Genomic DNA, 21,114 nt, shown 5'->3' with positions numbered 1-21,114 from the left:
GAAATCAATCCTTTTCTGCTTGTACTTTGGTATCATTCTGGGTGATGGTAGGATGCTGCTCAGGGCTAGGGTCGTACCTACCTGGGCTACATAATCCGACAACTCCTCCATGTCTCTTTTCATGTAGTCCAAGGAGGTACGTCTCAGGTCATTCACACCCACATGTACAATGACAGAGTCATATTTGTACCTGTTGTTAAGGGACCTAAGTGCATACGTTATATGGTGGATCCTGGCACTTGACAGAAAGCTGACTTTTACTTTCTCCTTATTCAACCTAGTGAGTGGGACATCAGTGTGCCTCACTATTGAGTCACCTATGACTAATGTGCTGGGCATGCTGTTTTGCCTTAGGGACTCTGGTTAAATGGCACATTGTTTAGGAGAGTTATGTGTCTCGTGATTAGTGTTGTGTTGTTGTGGTTGAGTGCGTTTCTGCCTTGGAAGTCTCTGCTGTTTGAGTAGATTTTTATTGAGAGCCTCCGCAAAGGTGGGTGTGTGGTTTGTGTTTTAATGTGAAGGCAGCGCTGGTGTGTGTTCTGGAGGGCTGTGTGTTCCATGTGGTGTGGTGCAAGTGTTGACCTTCTCCTCTTGACCAGCTATTCCGGTCTTGGCTGGAGAGTGCATGGCTTCCAATCTGTATATATAAGTGCATCTCTCGCAAGTCTGAGTGTTGGGAGGTAAGAAGAGAGGGTTGTCGGTGTACATGAGGAAGTTACTACATTGCCTCAAGATGTCCAAGTTCACCAGGTTAACAGCAGAAAGCACAGGGAACTGACCTTTAAACATGCCTGGAGGGGTGGGCATTAATAATAAGTACTGGAGCTGTTTCCTTGTAGAACGCTTAGTGCTGGTAGCACTTTTGTGTGCTACAAGAATTGCTACAAGAAGTCTGGTATGGTAAAGTGCTAGACTAATAAGCTAGTAAAAGTGCAGGAGAGGAGAGAACTAGCATATCTAAGGGAAAAATTGAAGAGCAGACTTTGGCACCTCTCAGGAGCTTATAAACAGTCCTGGATACAGCAAATCTGTATCTGGACTAGACTAGTTACAGGAAAGGTGGGAAACAAGTACAGCATGGGCTTTTAAACAAGAAAGTTGAAAGAGATGGAAAAACTGCCCAAACGGCCAATAAACTATAAATTCTGGTCCAGAAACTGCTCCTCTTGTGGTAGATAGGCTACCTAGTGCTTACCACTCCACTGACAAGCTAGAAGGCTTCCCTCTGACACAGAGAGGCTTGGGGGGCTCAGAAGCTTACAAACAGTCTTGGATATGGCAAATCTGTATCTGGACTAGACTAGTTATAGGAAAGGTGGGAAACAAGTGCAAATGCAGGCTTTTAAACCAGAAAGTTGAAGGACATGGAAAAAAGTGCTCCAACAGCCAATAAACTACAATTTCTGGACCAGAAACCACTCCTCGTGTGGTAGATAGGCTTCCTAGTGCTTACCACTCCCACTGATAAGCTAGAAAGCATCCCTCAACACAGAAAGGCTTGGGGGGCACAGAACCTTACATACAATTTGTATCTGGACTAGACTAGTTACAGGAAAGGTGGAAAAAGTGCAACCATGGGCTTTTAGACCAGAAAATTGAAGGAGATGGAAAAAACTGCCCAAAACAGCCAATAAACTACAATTTCTGGGCCAGAAACTGCTCCTCTTGTGGTAGATAGGCTACCTAGTGCTTATCACTCCCACTGACAAGCTAGAAGGCTTCCCTTCAACACAGAGAGGCTTGAGGAGCTTAGAAGCTTACAAACAGTCCTGGATACAGCAAATCTGTATCTGGACTAGATTAGCTACAGGAAAGGTGTGAAACAAGCGCAAATGTAGGCTTTTAGACCAGAAAGTTGAAGGAGATGGAAAAAGTGCTCAAACAGCCTATAAACTACAATTTCTGGGCCAGAAACCACTCTTGTGGTAGATAGGCTACCTAGTGCTTACCACTCCCACTGATAAGCTAGAAGGCCCCCCTCCAACACAGAAAGGCTTGGGGGGCTCAGAAGCTTACAAACAGCCCTGGGTACAGCAAATCTGTAACTGGACTAGACTAGTTACAGGAAAGGCAGGAAACAAGCTTAGAATGATTATTTATTTATTTATTTTTGTTACAGAAAAGCAGCTAAAACAGCACTAAAAACAATTCAAGTGCATTGCAAGCTAGCACACTTCAATGTGTAGCAATATTAAAGCAGCTTATTCAAACTGTGTTCTGAACTGAATTCAATTATTGTTTACTTCAACTCTGAACAGTTAAAAAGTGCCAAAAAATATACTTATCAGCTGAGAAGCACACTCAGAGCACAAAGTAAAGTGGAAAGGGGAAAGGAGAAACAGAGGATAATTCAAGGTTAAGGGCCTAAGTGGGTTGGCCTACTCAAATGTTTTCTCTGTATTAGGTAGAATGGGCTAATGACACTAGACTGGGATAGAGCTGAATAGATGTAACTGGTAGGAGTGTCTGAAATCAAAATATGATCTCACTGTACTCGGCTGAGTGAGCAAATGAGATGGACACAGGAGGAGTGTTCAAACACAAATTTACAGGAGGGGCGGGCAGTTCCAAAGCCACCAAGGTTAATGCCACAACAAGAACAGGGAAGGAGGTTGGGAAACTAACTGCAGAGAGGCAGAGAGATCACAATATTCAGTGAAGCAAATAAATACACAGAAAAATAAAATGCAGTACCATCTTATAACACTGCAAGTTTATACTTATCTCAGATTGTAATAAAGTTGATGTAGGTATATAACAGCTAACCAAACAGCTCAAATATTCAGCTATTCAGCAGAAATAAATTCAGAGATAAGTGATTAAGACTTATAAGCACAGAGAAACCCTCTAGACTAAGAGTTCAGCACCGAATATCAATGATGCGAGAATAATAACCCCCCACTTACTGCAGAGAGAGAGAGAGAGAGAGAGATCACAAAAAATTCAATGAAGCAAATAAATACGTAGAAAAATAAAATGCAGTACTATCTTTAACACAATATTCAATGAAACAAATAACAGAAAAATAAAATGCAGTACTATCTTATAACACTGCAAGTTTGTAGTTAGCTTGTAATAAAGTTGATGTAGGTATATAACACCTAACCAAACAGCTCAGATTTTCAGCTATTCAGCTATTCATCTATAATCTTTTGTCATTTCCATTTGAGCCTATATCACATCTTACAAAACTTTTTTTTTTTATTGAAAGCTCTCAAATAAAAATACAAACAAACCCCAGATACCACCCCAAAACATATCAGTTTAATATGAACACATAAAACTATATAATCTTCAAATAGGAGACTCCCTAGTTAGACACAAAAATGTCCCGCTCATCATGTTTAACAATGAGAAAGTCATGGTCAGCTGTCTGTCCAGTGTCAGGATTCGTTAGATCATGCATGCAAAGCTAAGACACAATCATAAACTGGGTCCGTACTACCAAAAGAAGAAGCACCACTGTGTATCCAACTGCCCAAATAAATCCTGCAAGCACGATGAAATACCGTACTGTTTATTACAAAAAACAAAAAATCACATAAAGTGCTTTTCGTCAAGCCACATAGCCCAACTTCTTCAGATAATTATACTGCATAGGACATGAACTATATAGGAAGTAGAAAGTAAGTGAAAAGTCAGCTGGTTCCTGTATCAGCAGGAATCAGCTGCTCTTAAAGTGGCAACCACCTTCATTCATTAACTAAAATGTGTAGCTTAAACAACTCTCATCTACACATTGTTTCAAAACAATTATTTTATTTTATTTATTTTATTTTACATTTATTTTACATTTGTTGACCGGGCTAGTCCAACTGGATATATTTCCATTTTCAGCAGAGGCCCGGGGAGAAAAGCTCCACATATAGACAAAAGGAGATACATCATGAGGACAAATGACATAATACACATTGTTACCTATATCTAAAAACAGGAAAAAAAAGTGAAAGAACATGGAAAAGGAAATGTAATAAGTTAACCGAAAGAACAGCACTTAACTTTCTAGCAAATCTGAGTAACACAATGATGAACATTCTAACATGTTTTAATACCAAGGAGGAAGTATAAGATTAAAGAAAGAGAAGCAACAATAGAGAGAGAGCAGATATAAATAGACATAAGGTAACAATAATAATAAGGTAATAATAATAAGGTAATAATAATAATAAGGTAAGGTAAATAACAGATAAATAGTGTAAAGAGATCTAAAACCAGTGATTATCTATTGGGAAATATTAATGCAGTTAAAATTAAAATTAACAGTATATATGTATATTTATATTTTTATTATTTCAATGTTCGAGTAAAATAAACCTTAAAAGCATGTAAATGTGAAAAAAACAGCAAAACCTGACTTGAGAAGCTGAAAGTCAAATACACTCTAAGACAATAGTATGCATAGACCATTTTAAACACAGCATAATAGTCAACTCCTAATCAAATTTTTAGGTTGTAGTATGCACTTAATTGAATACATTTCATTAATGCCCGGAGGGTAACATGCAAAGGTACGTAATTGCCAACTCATTTCTAATTTCTCTAAGAGCAAGGAAAGAGGCCCTCCTCTAGGGTCATAGGCAATACAATCTATAGCCCTAAAAGTAAAACCATGGGAGGGTGCTTTCATAATATGCCTGGCCAATGCATTCTCTGATTTGTTAGACCTAATAGCGTATGTGTGTTCATAAACCTTGTCCCTAAGCCTTCTGTCAGTTTTTCCGATGTAGAAGGCAGGACAGGTATTACACTTAGCTAGGTATACCACTCCCTTGGAGTTGCAATCAAATTTGTACTTAGTATTGTATTCAAAACCTCTTATACTAAATTTTGTTCCCTGCTCATATATTTACAGTAAGGGCATGACAAACACTTATTCATACCTGCATGGTTAAATGTAGCAGAGTTTGAGTACTGAGTTTCCACTAGATTCTTTAAGTTTTTTCCTTTTCTGTAAACTATTTTAGGGAAGGCAATAGGGTCTCTTAGTAAATGTGTATCCATGTTTATCAAGCCCCAGTTTTTCCTTAAAATATTTATAAAATCATAACTGTCTATACAATACGTAATAATAAGTCTGTTTCCATTTCTGTTTAGTGTCACATCCTGTGATGTACAACTGTTTGTTTCTAAACTCTGGTTATTTGCTAGAATTGCTTTGTACCAGCCCACTTCTCTTTTATTTTTCACTTCCTGACAAATTTATTGTAGGACTGAAATAGGATAACCTCTCTTTTTAAACATGTCCATAAGTGTTGAGCATTCTTCAATAAACTGGTTGTCATCCGTAACCATTCGAGCTGCCCTTACAAATTGGCCCTTAACAACCGAACGTTTCTGGTGGGCCGGATGGCAGCTACTATAGTGAGGAAATGCATTTGAATATGTTTCCTTTCTATAAATCCTGGCTTTAAACATTGGTTTTGCCTATCCTTACTTAAATCAACATTCAAATAAGCAATTCTATCCTGTGAAAAATTGTATGTGACTTTTAAGAATGTACTAGTCGTGTTTAAGTAAGTTAAAAAGTTAGAAGCCTCCTGTTGGTTACCCTGGAACAGGATAAATATATCATCCAGGAAACATGTATAGTATTTAATCTTACTTGTGTATGTAGTTACACCAAAGACATGTTCGTGTTCCCAGTAGGCCATTACTAAATTTGCAAATGTACCACCACATGGAGAGCCCATCACCACTCTTATTTTTTGTAAGTAGTATCTGTTGTTAAAAGTAATGTAATTGTTGGAAAGAGCTGTATCCAATAATTCAGCCATCAGTTTTATTTCATTCTGAGGGGTTCCCATATCATGTAGTAATAAACTCACCCATTCAATTCCCTCTGTATGGGGAATTAATGAATACAAGTCTTTCACATCTATTGTAAGACAATTTAAATCATCTTGGTATTGTAGGTGGTTTATATTATCCAAAAATGTCCATGAATCTTTACAAATGTACTTTTGTTGAGCCTCATATTTCTTTAAAGTGTGGTCAATAAATTTAGAGCAAGCATAAGTAATACTTGCTCTAGCATCGACCAATGGTCTCATGGGTGGGTTGTCTATGCATTTATTTATTTTTGGTACTCCAAAAATAGTAGGTATTCTTGGGGCCGACACATGTAAATAATTTGCTACAGTCATATCTATCCTTGCTTCAATTAATAATTCTTCAAAAAATACCCTAACTCTTCTATAAGCTATGTTTAATTCATTCTTTGATACCTCCTCATAAGTGTCACTTTCTAAAATAGTTTGAATTTTATTGTTATAGTCATCCAAGTTAAAAATGGCTATGCCCCCTCCTTTATCTGGTTTCCTGGTCCTTTCGTCTGCTTGTTGCAGATACATAAGTGCTTGTTTTTCTTCCTTGGTGATGTTATAGTTAAAACTAGTAGTGTATTCATTATTCATCTTGTTTATTTTGTGAAAAATATCTAACATACATATTTTTTCAAACAGAGCCACGTCTGGGTGGGGATGGGGGAAAAATGTACTAGTAATATAAAATGGAGTGATAGAGGATGGTGCCTCTCCTAATAATAAGTTTAAATTCAACTTCCTAATGAATGATTTAAAATCAATAATAAAATCTACTGCGTTGGTTCTACATGAAGGAACAAAAGTGAAACCTTTTGCTAATAAGTTAGCTAAAGTAGTGTCAACATGGAAATCAGAGTAATTAAAAATCTTAAAGTCCCCAGTAGAATTATATACAATAGTAACAACTGGTTCCTCTAAAAATGCATTCTCTTCATCTGGCTTTTCCTGCTGTGTCGGTTCTGCAATGGAAAGGTCCGTAGTTGCCACATTAGTATGTTCACTAGTTACTGGTGTGGATGATAGTATGTTTTCTTCGTGCCTTGCCTCAGGTTGTACCCCGAGGCAGAAACTTGAAAATCCTGATTGCCAAAGCCATTTTGGCTTCTTGGACCATAGTGGGCATTGTGGAAATGATTACCCTGGTTAGCTGCATTGACTCTATTGTTTTGGACACCATTTGAGTTATTCTTGTACTTTTTGTTGTTGTTGTTGTTACCTTTCTTTTTGGGTATTTGTGTCCAGCCCTCTTCGACTTGGTCCAATTCATGCATGTCCGTAGCTCCACCAACTCCCCCTGCTGTCGTACCCTGACTTTGGTTCCTAATATTACCAAAGTTCATCTGGGACAAGGGAGGTGGTGGGTATGCCAAGCCCTTGTCATAGGCTTCCCTATCACGATTTAGTTTTTTGACTTTGTTGTTTTTTAGTTTCTCAAGGTAATGGTCAGTAGTAGAAAACAATCTTTCATATTCATACTTATAATGAAAAAAGTCACTGTCTCTTTTTATTTCACCATCTAAACTAGTAGCTTCCTGTAGTAAGTCATCTGCAGTTTTTCGGTAGTGCTTACTTATGAGTTGTAACAGTTCAATACCATGATTATTAAACATTTTTATTAAGTCCTGATGAAATTCCGAACCTCCTACCAACCCAGTAGTATATTGCCAAATTCGAAGACCTTTTGGAACTATGCCTTTGCTGATACATTGTTTAAAATAAGCTACTTCCAAATGTAGTTTTTTGTATTTAGGTAACTTTAAGTCTAATAGTTTGTTTGCCATTCAGTGTTTCAGTTTGTACATTTTCAGTAATTAGCTCACCTTGTGTTTGAGCTGAAGTAGGAAGCTGAAAAGTTGGTAACTGTTCTGACCAAGAAGAAAGGTCAAAATTAAAGTTCAAGCTTGCTGCTGGTCCATTGGAAGTGTGCTCTCTTTGTAAAACATGGCCTTCGTCTCTGTTGTTACATCCATGTTCCAACTCTTCTTGCGGTGTGGGGTGAATAGACATGTTGAGAAGAGGGTCCTCGTCCGGTGTATCCATACAGTTATTAGACAAAAGACTTATTAGTTTTTGTTGTTTAGTAGATGGTAATGAAGGTGCTTTTGTTATAGTAGGTGGCGCCATAGGTTTCCCAGCCAAACTGTCAAATCTAGCCGCCTATACGTCAAGCTGTTTAGATAATTTAAGCACTAAAGCCAATAAAGTAGATAGTGCTCCTTCCGTTTCATTCATACCTCCATCTGGTTCAGAAGTGAGGGAAGCAGGTACATTTGTAGGCTCTTCCATGAAAAACAAATGAAGCTAAGACACAAACACAAACTGGGTCCGTACTACCAAAAGAAGAAGCACCACAGTGTATCCAACTTCCCAAATAAATCCTGCAAGCACGGTGAAATAACGTACTGTTTATTACAAAAAACAAAAAAAATCACATAAAGCGCTTTTCGTCAGGCCACATAGCCCAACTTCTTCAGATAATTATACTATATAGAACATGAACTATATAGGAAGTAGAAAGTAAGTGAAAAGTCAGCTGGTTCCTGCATCAGCAGGAATCAGCTGCTCTTAAAGTGGCAACCACCTTCATTCATTACCTAAAATGTGTAGCTTAAACAACTCTCATCTACACATTGTTTCAAAACAATATTTTAAAATAACAGATAAATAGTGTAAAAAGATCTAAAACCAGTGATTATCTATTGTGAAATATTAATGCAGTTAAAATTAAAATTAACAGTATATATGTATATTTTTATTATTTTTATGTTCGAGTAAAATAAACCTTAAAAGCATGTAAATGTGAAAAAAACAGCAAAACCTGACTTGAGAAGCCGAAAGTCAAATACACTCTAAGACAATAGTATGCATAGACCATTTTAAACACAGCATAATAGTCAACTCCTAATCAAATTTTTAAGTTGTAGTATGCACTTAATTGAATACATTTCATTAATGCCTGGAGGGTAACATGCAAAGGTACGTAATTGGCAACTCAATTCTAATTTCTCTATGAGCAAGGAAAGAGGCCCTCCTCTGGGGTCATAGGCAATACAATCTATAGCCCTAAAAGTAAAACCATGGGAGGGTGCTTTCATAATATGCCTGGCCAATGCGTTCTCTGATTTGTTAGACCTAGTACCATATGTGTGTTCATAAACCCTGTCCCTAAGCCTTCTGTCAGTTTTTCCGATGTAGAAGGCAGGACATGTATGACACTTAGCTAGGTATACCACTCCCTTGGAGTTGCAATCAAATTTGTACTTAGTATTGTATTCAAAACCTCTTATACTAAATTTTGTTCCCTGCTCCATATATTTACAGTAAGGGCATGACAAACACTTATTCATACCTGCATGGTTAAATGTAGCACAGTTTGGGTACAGAGTTTCCACTAGATTCTTTAAGTTTTTTCCTTTTCTGTAAACTATTTTAGAGAAGGCAATAGGGTCTCTTAGTAAATGTGTATCCATGTTTATCAAGTCCCATTTTTTCCTTAAAATATTTATAAAATCATAACTGTCTATACAATACATAATAATAAGTCTGTTTCCATTTTCGTTTAGTGTCACATCCTGTGATGTACAACTGTTTGTTTCTAAACTCTGGTTACTTGATAGTATTGCTTTGTACAAGCCCACTTCTCTTTTATTTTTCACTTTCTGACAAATTTCTTGTAGTCCAGGGAGGTACGTCTCAGGTCATTCACACCAGCATGGACAATGACTGAGTCATATTTGTACTTGCCTTGGAGTGACCTGAGTGCTTGTGTTATGTGGCGGATCCTAGTCTCCGACAGGCAGCTCACTGTGACCTTCTCCTTGTTCAGCCTGGTGAGCGGGACGTCAGTGTGCCTGACGACAGAGTCACCTATTACAAGTGTATCAGGTGTGTTGTTTAGCCTTAAGGGCTGTGACTGTTCGGCACACTGGCTTTGTGAGCTATGTGTTGCACGTGTTTTGTTTTGGGGTAGCGGTTGCTTGGGTGTCAGCTTTGGAGGTCTCTGCTGCTTAGGCAGATTTTTATTTAGAGCCTCTGAGTATGTTTTTGTGTGTTTATGTGTTTGGTTTGTTGTCGTGGTAGGTCTATGTGAGACTGGAATTGTAGTGAGTGTGGTTTCCTTCTCCTCCTGACTGGTTACGCCAGTACTGAGTTGAGAGAGCTTAGCCTCCAGTTTGGCTATATGGTTGCATCTCTCACATGTGTTGGAATTTGTTGGGAGGAGGAGAGGGTTGTCTGTGTACATGAGGCAGTTGTAACATTGCCTCAAGATTCCCAGATTCACCAGCTGGACCGGAGAGGAGATTGACAACTGACCTTTGGACATGCTAGAATAGTATTGGGAATTCCTTTATAATTGAAAAAAAGGGCCAATGGGGAACAAGGTACTCAAGGGGAGTTTGTGAGGGTGTAGTGCTTTTAATTTTTTAGAGCTGACTTATATAATTGCTTTAGTGAGCAAGTGCCAGGTAACTTAAATGCAATGTGCTACAGGTAACTTAAATGCAAAAACGACAAATAGCAACTTTCTTTCAAGTGAAACAAGGAAATAAGTACAGTAAGCAATGCAGATATCACTAGGGATCCACAGAAGTGCTAAAAGGCCACGTTTAAGGTGGAATTAGCATTTCAGGGAAATAAACAAACAACAAGCATACAAATAAAGCTAGATTCAGCAGGCCTGGATCTAGTCTATGCTACAGCAAACAAAGTGTACCAATTTCAGTAAGAAACAGCTAGAATATGCAGGCACTATAAGCCTCTAACCAGAAATTCCCTGCTCAGAAGGGCAGAGTCCAGCCTCTCCTCCCACAAGAGTGCAGACCGCAATCCTTCTTAACGTAAAATAACTGGCCTGAAGCCCAAGTGCTTAAACCAAAACTAATACACTTTTAGAATAACAGACACTGAGCTCTCAATCAGCAGTTCCCAACTTAGAAGGATGTAAGCTACCTGTCCTGTCACCACAGTGCAGGCCACAAACCTTCCTAATGTAAAACAACTGGTCTGAAGCCCAAGTGCTTAATCCAAAAGACTTAGAAATGATAGCTACACTTTAATCAAGTTACTACCAGCAGTAATAAATGCAACTGAATACTTTAAAGAATGCCTGGATTAGTGCTCAAGTTATACAAACAAAGCTAGATTCAGCAGGCCTGGATCTAGTCTATGCTACAGCAAACGAGGTGTACCAATTTCAGTAAGAAGCAGTTCAAATATGCAGGCACTATAAGCTTTAACCAGAAATTCCCAGCTCAGAAGGACAGAGTCCAGCCTCTCCTCCCACAAGAGAGCAGAACACGAACCCTCTTAATGTAAAATAACTGGCCTCAAGCCCAAGTGCTTAAACCAGAATTAATACACTTTTAGAATAACAGATACTGAGCCCTCAATCAGCAGTTCCCAACTTAGAAGGATGTAAGCTACCTGTTCTGCCACTACAGTGCAGACCACAAACCTTCCTAATGTAAAACTGGTCTGAAGCCCAGGTGCTTTTTTATTTTTTTTATTTTTTTAATTTTATTTAACATTTGTTGACCGGGAAAGTCCGACTAGGTTCCACAGATCCTGTTTTCAGCAGAGGCCCGGGGAGAAATGCTCCAGAAGCATGTCTTTAGAATGTGGGAGGAAACCGGAGTACCCGGAGGAAACCCACGCGAACGCAGGGAGAACACGCAAACTCCACACAGAAGGCACCCCAGCCGAGAATCGAACCAGAGAACCTCTTGTTGTGAGGCAGCAGCATTAACCGCTGCACCACTGCGCCGCCCTAAACTAAAACTTAAACTAAACTAAACTGCTTTAACTGAAAGGCTTACAATGAGTTACACCAAGCAGTAATAAATACAATTGAGTACTTTTAAGATGATACAAAAGCAAAATAAAGTAGGAAAAAACACAAATACAGTAAAAGCAGATAATTTTTTTTTTTTTTTTTTTTTTTGGAAAGAGAGAAAGGAAAGAGAAAAAGGAGTAGCAGAAACTAAGCTGATTGGCCTTCTCAAATGCTCTCCCTGTACTGGTTAGAATGAGGTAATGACACTAGACTGGGAGGAGGGTCCCAGATCAAATTTACACTAGGGGCGGGCAACTGCAAAGCCACCAACTATAAAAACACTATACCAACAGGGAGGGAGGGTAGGAAACAAACAGGATACTTAATGTTATATATTGTAGCTCCGAGTTTGCTGAGTGTCCTTCCTTTGATCAGCTCACAGTAAAATGGCTGAACACTCACAACTGAGCTTCTTAGGTAACAGAAAGTTGAAACCTGAGACAGCTTTTAAGAAAGAAATCTCAAAAGAACCAATGAGGTGCTTAGTCTAAGCTGTAGTCCAGGAGACCTCAGTCTGCCAATGACCTCAAACAATTCTCTCTCACTGAAATGCCTGATGGCTTTGGCTAAAACAAGATGTCCCTGAATTATGTGCTCAGACACACAGCCTCCACAAACACTAGGCCCAAATACAAGCCTGAATATGGAAATGCTACAAATATCCCACTACTTAGAACAAACTGCAGAAATGTTACTCACAGCTGAAAAGCAGCAGTGAGCCTTTAAATGAAAGTTTTAAACAGCTAAAGGAGCCACTAGGAAAAAGAGTTTAACTGCAACAAGTTATCATAAACAAACAACCCAACAGATGCTTAATAAGAGTGGACAATTTCCAGTTAATACCTCACACACAGTGAAACTAGCTAGAACAAATACACAGTACACAAAGTGCTATAAACAACAAAGAAATAAAGAACAAAATAAACAAAAAACAGGATACTTAATGTTATATATTGTAGCTCTGAGTTTGCTGAGTGTCCTTCCTTCGATCAGCTCACTGTAAAATGGCTGAATACTCACAACTGAGCTTCTTAGGTAACAGAAAGTTGAAACCTGAGACAGCTTTTAAGAACGAAATCTCAAAAGAACCAATGAGGTGCTTAGTCTAAGCCAGGGGTGGGCAAACTTTTTGATTCGTGGGCCACATTGAGTTCTAACATTTGACAAAGGGGCCGGAACAGGAGCAGATAGATGGCATGCTTTGAAAACATCACCTCATTGGGGGAAAAATACACATCTTGGGATATGGAGAAAACATGTGCTTTAATTTCCAATGAAAATGAAGAAAAGCATTACAATAAAATCTCTGACTTCAAAATGAGTCTTTAAACACTGAAAATCAAATAAATGACCATTTTATTTTAAAGCACTGAAAGTTCTGTTATCCTTCAGGATATCACCATCACTCTCCTCCTGACTGTCTTTTTTTCAAAAACGGTAGGAGATGCAGATGTACTTGTCCTGTTCCTTTTATTCAATTTATTTCCCCAGTGCCAAAAGTCAACAACGACCCATGCAAGGATGAAACAGTTGCAGCAAGTCAGTCTGTGAAGCGTTATATTTGATCTGCGCGCACTGTTTATTTTAACAACATGCGTATCATGGAGACACACACATTTTAATGGGAGCAGTGTTGTTGGTCTCCTTTTTTAGCCAGCGCATCAAAGTCTGGAGTTAGTTTTGTTGTGGCGATTCTCAGGATGGATCTGAGGTATAGGTCTGTTAACTTAGATCTGTGGTTGGCTTTGTTGATGTTCATGACGCTGAAGGTCTGTTCACACACGAAGGTAGAGCCGAACAAAGCCAACATCATCTGCGCTTTTCGCCTTAGATTTGGAAACGTGGCATCATTGAGTGAAGCATAGAAGTCATTTAGTTTCAGAGAGCTGAACTTCTCTTTTAAGGCAGTGTCGGACTGAAGGTCGATCAGTTCGAGCTGAAGCTCCTCTGGAGCTGTTTCGGGGTCTTGTGACAGAGGAAAGGCCACCAATTGAAGTGACTTGTCAATTTTGTCGAAATCCAAAAACCGACGGCAGAATTCTCCGTGCAGTGCATCCAGTGACTCACTGTATTTCTTTAATTTTGCTCCGGCCTCTTTCAGCGTGGCTAGTCTAGGAAAATGAGTGAATGACTTGTTCAAAATCTGCCTGGAGAATAAAGCCAGCTTGGATTTGAAGACTTTCACGTTTGTGTACATGTCATGCACAAACTGCTCCTTCCCCTGCAGTTTCACGTTGAGCTCATTCAAGTGTGAAAATACGTCCGTAGCAAATGCAAAGTCACACATCCAGCTCTTGTTGCTCAGCTCAGGAAATTCATCAGTCTTCCCCTGCCACTCCAAAAACACGCCAATCTCCTCTTTGAGCTCCCACACTCGTTGAAACACTTTGCCCAAACTCAACCAGCGGACACGGGAGTGATAAAGCAGGTCCTGGTGATCCGCATCAGTTTCCTCCAGGAACGCAATGAACTGACGGTGCTGAAGTCCCCGTGCGTGTATGAAGTTGACGAGTTTCACCACAGGATTCACAACATGATTCAGCTGTAACACCAATTTACATAGAGATTCCTGGTGGATGATGCAGTGGAGGAAAATGACATCCTGGTCAGGGTTTTCATCTTTCACTTTATTCTGGATTCTCCTCAGCAGGCCAACGTTTTTTCCCGTTAAATTCGGAGATCCATCTGTGGTGACGTTAACAAGCTTACTCCAGGGAAGCTTCATGTTTTCGATGGCAGCAGGCACCCGTTCAAACAAGTCCTCTCCCCGTGTTTGTCCTTTCAGAGACTCCATTGTCAAAAACTCCTCCGTTATTTCAAAAGTTTCATTGATTCCTCAGATATAAATGAGGAGCTGAGCAGTGTCTTTGACATCGTTGCTTTCATCCAGTGCTAAAGAATAAAAAGTGAATGACTTCGCCTTTTTGTTTAATCTGCTGGTGATATCTTCATCTATTAGTTCCACACGGCGAGTCACTGTCCACCGTGATAAACTGATTTTCTCAAATTTGTCTTTGGTCTCCGGGCACAAAATACCTGCTGTCTCTACCATACATTCTTTTAAAAACTCGCCCTCAGACAGTGGTTTGCTGGCCTTTGCTATTTTGAATGAAAGCATAAAACTGGCCTTGGTACTTGACTCTTGAATGGCAGTTTGACAGTGAAAAAAACTTTGCTGAGCCTTCAAATTAGCTGCCAACTTCCCAGCAGCAGCTTCCAGTTCTTTTGTTGAGAGCTTGCTAGCATAATTAGCGTGCTTTGTGGCAAAGTGACGGCTAATATTATACACTCTAAAAACCGCCACAGTTTCTTGGCATATCAGGCAAACAGCAGATGATCGGTGTTCAGTGAAAAAATATTTAGTTGTCCACTCCTTATTGAACACTCGACATTCTCTGTCCACTTTCCTTTTCTTGGGTCCGCTCATCTTCATAGAGGGGCGGTGGATCAAAGGGTAAAGTGCAAACGTGGAGTAATAGGCCTACGCTTCACCTCAACAAAGCCAATATATCTAGAGTGCGCCATCTAGTGAGGAAACATCAGAATTGCAGGGGTAATAAAACATTAACAAGGTTAATTTATTAAATTTTTTCAAGTTTGGCGGGCCGAATCAAAACGTTTAACGGGCCGCATGTGGCCCCTGGGCCGTAGTTCGCCCATGCCTGGTCTAAGCTGTAGTCCAGCAGACCTCAGTCAGCCAATGACCTCAAACAATTCTCTCTCACTGAAATGCCTGATGGCTTTGGCTAAAACAAGATGTCCCTGAATTATGTGCTCAGACACACAGCCTCCACAAACACTAGGCCCAAATATAAGCCTGAATATGGAAATGCTACAAATATCCCCACTACTTAGAACAAACTGCAGAAATGTTACTCACAGCTGAAAAGCAGCAGTGAGCCTTTAAATGAAAGTTTTAAACAGCTAAAAGAGCCACTAGAAAAAGAGTTTGACTGCAACAAGTTATCATAAACAAACAACCCAACAGATGCTTAATAAGTGTGGACAATTTCCAGTTAATACCTCACACACAGTGAAACTAGCTAGAAAAAATACACAGTACACAAAGTGCTATAAACAACAAAGAAATAAAGAACAAAATAAACAAAAACAGGATACTTAATGTTATATATTGTAGCCCCCGAGTTTGCTGAGTGTCCTTCCTTCTATCAGCTCACTGTAAAATGGCTGAACACTCACAACTGAGCTTCTTAGGTAACAGAAAGTTGAAACCTGAGACAGCTTTTAAGAAAGAAATCTCAAAAGAACCAATGAGGTGCTTAGTCTAAGCTGTAGTCCAGGAGACCTCAGTCAGCCAATGACCTCAAACAATTCTCTCTCACTGAAATGCCTGATGGCTTTGGCTAAAACAAGATGTCCCTGAATTATGTGCTCAGACACACAGCCTCCACAAACACTAGGCCCAAATACAAGCCTGAATATGGAAATGCTACAAATATCCCCACGACTTAGTTATGATTTTATAAATATTTTAAGGAAAAATTGGGACTTGATAAACATGGATACACATTTACAAAGAGACCCTATTGCCTTCCCTAAAATAGTTTACAGAAAAGGAAAAAACTTAAAGAATCTAGTGGAAACTCAGTACTCAAACTCTGCTACATTTAACCATGCAGGTATGAATAAGTGTTTGTCATGCCCTTACTGTAAATATATGGAGCAGGGAACAAAATTTAGTATAAGAGGTTTTGAATACAATACTAAGTAAAAATTTGATTGCAACTCCAAGGGAGTGGTATACCTGGCTAAGTGTCATACCTGTCCTGCCTTCTACATTAGAAAAACTGACAGAAGGCTTAGGGACAGGGTTTATGAACACACATATGGTACTAGGTCTAACAAATCAGAGAACGCATTGGCCAGGCATATTATGAAAGCACCCTCCCATGGTTTTACTTTTAGGGCTATAGATTGTATTACCTATGACCCTAGAGGAGGGCCTCTTTCCTTGCTCTTAGAGAAATTAGAATTGAGTTGGTAATTACGTACTTTTGCATGTTACCCTCCAGGCATTAATGAAATGTATTCAATTAAGTGCATACTACAACTTAAAAATTTGATTAGGAGTTGACTATTATGCTCTGTTTAAAATGGTCTATGCATACTATTGTCTTAGAGTGTATTTGACTTTCAGCTTCTCAAGTCAGGTTTTGCTGTTTTTTTTACATTTACATGCTTTTAAGGTTTATTTTACTCGAACATAAAAATAATAAAAATATAAATATACATATATACTGTTAATTTTAATTTTAACTGCATTAATATTTCACAATAGATAATCACTGGTTTTAGATCTTTTTACACTATTTATCTGTTATTTTACAATATTGTTTTGAAACAATGTGTAGATTAGGGTTGTTTAAGCTACACATTTTAGTTAATGAATGAAGGTGGTTGCCACTTTAAGAGCAGCTGATTCCTGCTGATGCAGGAACCAGCTGACTTTTCACTTACTTTCTACTTCCTATATAGTTCATGTCCTATGTAGTATAATTATCTGAAGAAGTTGGGCTATGTGGCCTGACGAAAAGTGCTTTATGTGATTTTTTTGTTTTTTGTAATAAACAGTACGTTATTTTATCGTGCTTGCAGGATTTATTTGGGCAGTTGGATACACTGTGGTGCTTCTTCTTTTGGTAGTACAGATCATGCATGCACTCAGGTCTGTCAGCAACAAGTACCATTATGACTCTATCATAGCTCATGTTGGAGGGAACGACCTGAGATGTACCTCACTGGACTATTTGAAGAGAGCCATGGTTGAGCTCTCTGAGTATGTGTCCCACGCAGGTATGTCCCTAACCTTGAGTAGCATACTACTCTCATCTAGAATGATGACACAGTATAAATGAAAAATTGTTTTCAATAATTGGCTTAGTTTTTGGTGTCATTCAAAGGAGGTTCAGTTCCTGTCAGCCTGGGATGACATGGCCAACAAACCTTGCTGCTTTGCCAGAGAGGTTTACACCTGGCACCACTAGGCTTTCTGCTGCTGGTAAAGGCTCTTGCCCCTCCCATTGTGCCTTTTTTAGGCAAGGTCTTGAAAACAAACTTACCAACATGAAATTTGCCAATCATAACAAAATAAAGGTCATGCTGCTAAACACTAGGAACTTAAAACAAAAACTGCACAGCCTGGAAGTACTTCTATCACTGGAAGATGTAGATGTCTGTGCAGTCACAGAAACCTGGTTTATGGCCTCGGCACCTACCCTGGCCTTGCAAAGCTAAAATGACTTCCATACCTTCAGACCACAAAATGAATGTGTGAGAACCAAAGGAGCTGGTGTTTCTATCTATATTAGAGCTAAATTCACCTCCTGTCTAGTTAGACTGGACAACTCCATGTAGTTACTCCAAGTTTAGGTTATGGTGGGTAAGACCCCCGTTCAAGTCATAGCTAGTTACAGATCCTCCTGCATGGGTCATGATGTGAATGAAAACTACTTGACCAAACTGAAAACAATCCAAATATTACCAAATCCTGTGGTTGTGTGGGATTTCATTTCTCCCACCTTCAACTGGGAAACCTACGCTGGCCCTAAGTTGCTAGTGAAAAAGTTCCTTGACTTTTTTAACTCAAATACCCTGGAATAAATTGTTCATATCCCAACAAGAGGCATAAACATACTAGACCTGGTACTCACTAATAAGTCAAACAGATGCACTGCTGTAACTGTTAGACCCTCATTAGTTAAATCTGACCACAAATCAGTCACCTTTGAGCTGGCACTAGCACCAGAACTCACAAAGGGTGAAATCAGACTAAAAAACTTTGCCAAGGCACTATGGAGTCACTATGGAGTCTCCTGTTTGAAGATTACATAGTTTTGTGTGTTAGTATTAAATTAGGTGAAGGTATAAATGCATTCCAAGCCCCACCCTCAGCTCCACTCTCAGCTTACACCAAAGCCCTGTACAATCACTTACATCAAAGTCCAGTACAATCACTTGCATAAGTGTATAGACTTGGCTGTACCTGAAAGAATTAAAGCCAGAGCCCCAAGTAAAAACAAGCTGCCATGGTGGACATCCAGGATCAATAAATTTTACAATAAACGCAAAAAGTTGTTATCCAAGAAAACAAAGGTGAGGCCCTTTGGAAAAGCAACCTCCTCAGCCTTAACAGGCAAATAAGATAACTTGTCAAATCCTGTAAGGGCTTCTTTGAGAAAACCTTAGCAAGCACAGCTAAGGATGACCATAAGGCCTTTTACAGCTATGTACGTAGTGCCTAAAGGTACCACACACACAGACCCCACAAAGTTAGCAAACCTGCTAGTGGATAGGTTTGGTGAAAAGTGAATTTCCTTATCCCCTGCAAACTTATCACAAACCTTCCCCCACCCTACATATCTGAAGAGCAGGTCATCAAAGCCTTCTTCAAGGGAAAAAAACACAGCCTCTGTGGGACCAGACAGCATCCCAGGCTGTATTATAAACAGGCTAAAACATGAACTAGCATCACCCTTTTCAATTGTAGCCTAACTACAGGCTTTGTTCCTGCAGAATGGAGAACAGCTACAGTTATTCCCCTTTACAAAGATGGCCTAGCAACAGACACGGGGAATTACAGACCCATAAGTCTGACCAGCCTCATCTGTAAGGTCATGGAAAGTATCATTATGGACCTCATAAATAATGACATAGGTGACCTCCAAACTCTGGGTCTGACACAATTCGGCTTCATCAAGGGCAGATTCTACCTGTTAATCTAGCGGATTTCTTCAAAAATGTGACCAGGACCATTGATGAGGGCAAATCCATGCACACAGCATACCTCAACTTGGCAAAGGGTTTCGACACAATCTCACACTCATGCATTACTGATAAACTTAGCAAACTGAATGTAAGCCCCTTTGTTGTAAGATGGGTTGCCAACTGGCTCACAAACTTGACACACACTATCAAAGTGGGTGATTCAACATCAACCAGCAGACCTGTCAATGGCAGGGTGCCACAGGTGTCAGTGCTGGGCCCTCTACTGTTTGGTATATACGTCTAAGAAGTTCAGATCAAAACTAAAGGGTTGTGGCTGACCAAGTTTGCAGATGACTGCAAATTGGGTGCAATTACTAAATCCCCAAATTATGTCAGTATACTCCAGGAGGGTCTTACACAGACAAACAACTGGTGTCTTAGTCACAGTCTCAAATTTTAATACAAAGAAATGCGTCATCATTCCCTTCAGCACAAACAATGTCCCTTCACACTATCAAATCAACAACAAGGCCTTACGTACCCATGAAGTGGTAAGGGCTGGGATCACAAGTTGACTACAACCTTAACTTTGACCACTATGTGTCTTCTGTAGTAAGGAGGGCTTTCTATGTAGCACATTTGATTAGTAAAGGCATTGATTCAAGAGCAAAGGAGGGTATTACCCCATTATACTCGGCACTAATCCAGCCCATAATTGAGTATAATGCCCAATACAAAGCACCTGCAGCAATTCAAGAGACCTCAGAGGTTTTTTAAAAAAGAAGCTCAAGGGACTCCAGCACATGCCTTACACAGAACAACTAAAGCCCAGTCACTATACTCAGTATTATATAGACTTCTTAGGGGAGACTTTTGCCTGGCTTACAGAGCAATCTCAGACCCTAACTTAATGAATTTGCTGCACATCCGTAAATCAAACAGGACTAGAGCTACCCATTCAAGGGACCTAAATATGGCCTGTGACTTAAATAGGACATGCTGGATGGGCAGATTTGTTTCCCAGTGACTGCTGTGTCTTTGGAATAGGCTACCAACTGACATGAAAAAGAGCCCCTCTCTGACACTGTTCAAGAGGAACCTGGACAAGTGATTATATTTGTGTTGAATTTTATTAATAAAAAGTATTTTTCTAGCTTTGTACTTGTAAGGTTTTTAAAATGATGTACTCTGTTCTATGTCTTTTAGAAACAATTAATTTGTTTTATTTCTTTCTTTATTTTATTTTACAATTGGTTGCCAGAAAAGTCTGACTGGAAACAAGTCCTTTTTCAGCAGAGGCCCGGAGAGTAAAGTTCCACATACAAAAACACTATATAGTTTAATAAAAAGACACTTTACTTTGCACAATAAAATAAAAGCAATCATAGCATTAAAGTAAATCAAATTATATGCATATAGTATTGAAGTATATCATTGTATTGAAGTATATCATATTATGACATGTGCATATACTCTGTTTTTGGGCTACAAAGATGGATTATGATACTGATAAGTGAGAAAAAGAAAGAGAATCCATTTAGTCAAGTGACGAGGTAAAAACAGAACTATTTTAAAAGAGCTTATATGGATGAAAAACACTTCCTACATAAAAAGAATTAGAGAATAAGTTAGATCCTTTTTTTTTGTATAAGACGTGTCAGATGTTGGGATGGAATGACTACTGTTGGGTGAGGAAAAGGGGGGTGGATGTTATATTAGCCTGGACTGACAAAA

Source organism: Protopterus annectens, chromosome 10.part0, assembly GCF_019279795.1.
Source record: "Protopterus annectens isolate FY-2018-M chromosome 10.part0, PAN1.0, whole genome shotgun sequence".
NCBI lineage: Eukaryota > Metazoa > Chordata > Ceratodontiformes > Protopteridae > Protopterus > Protopterus annectens.
This window is presented reverse-complemented; position numbering follows the sequence as displayed.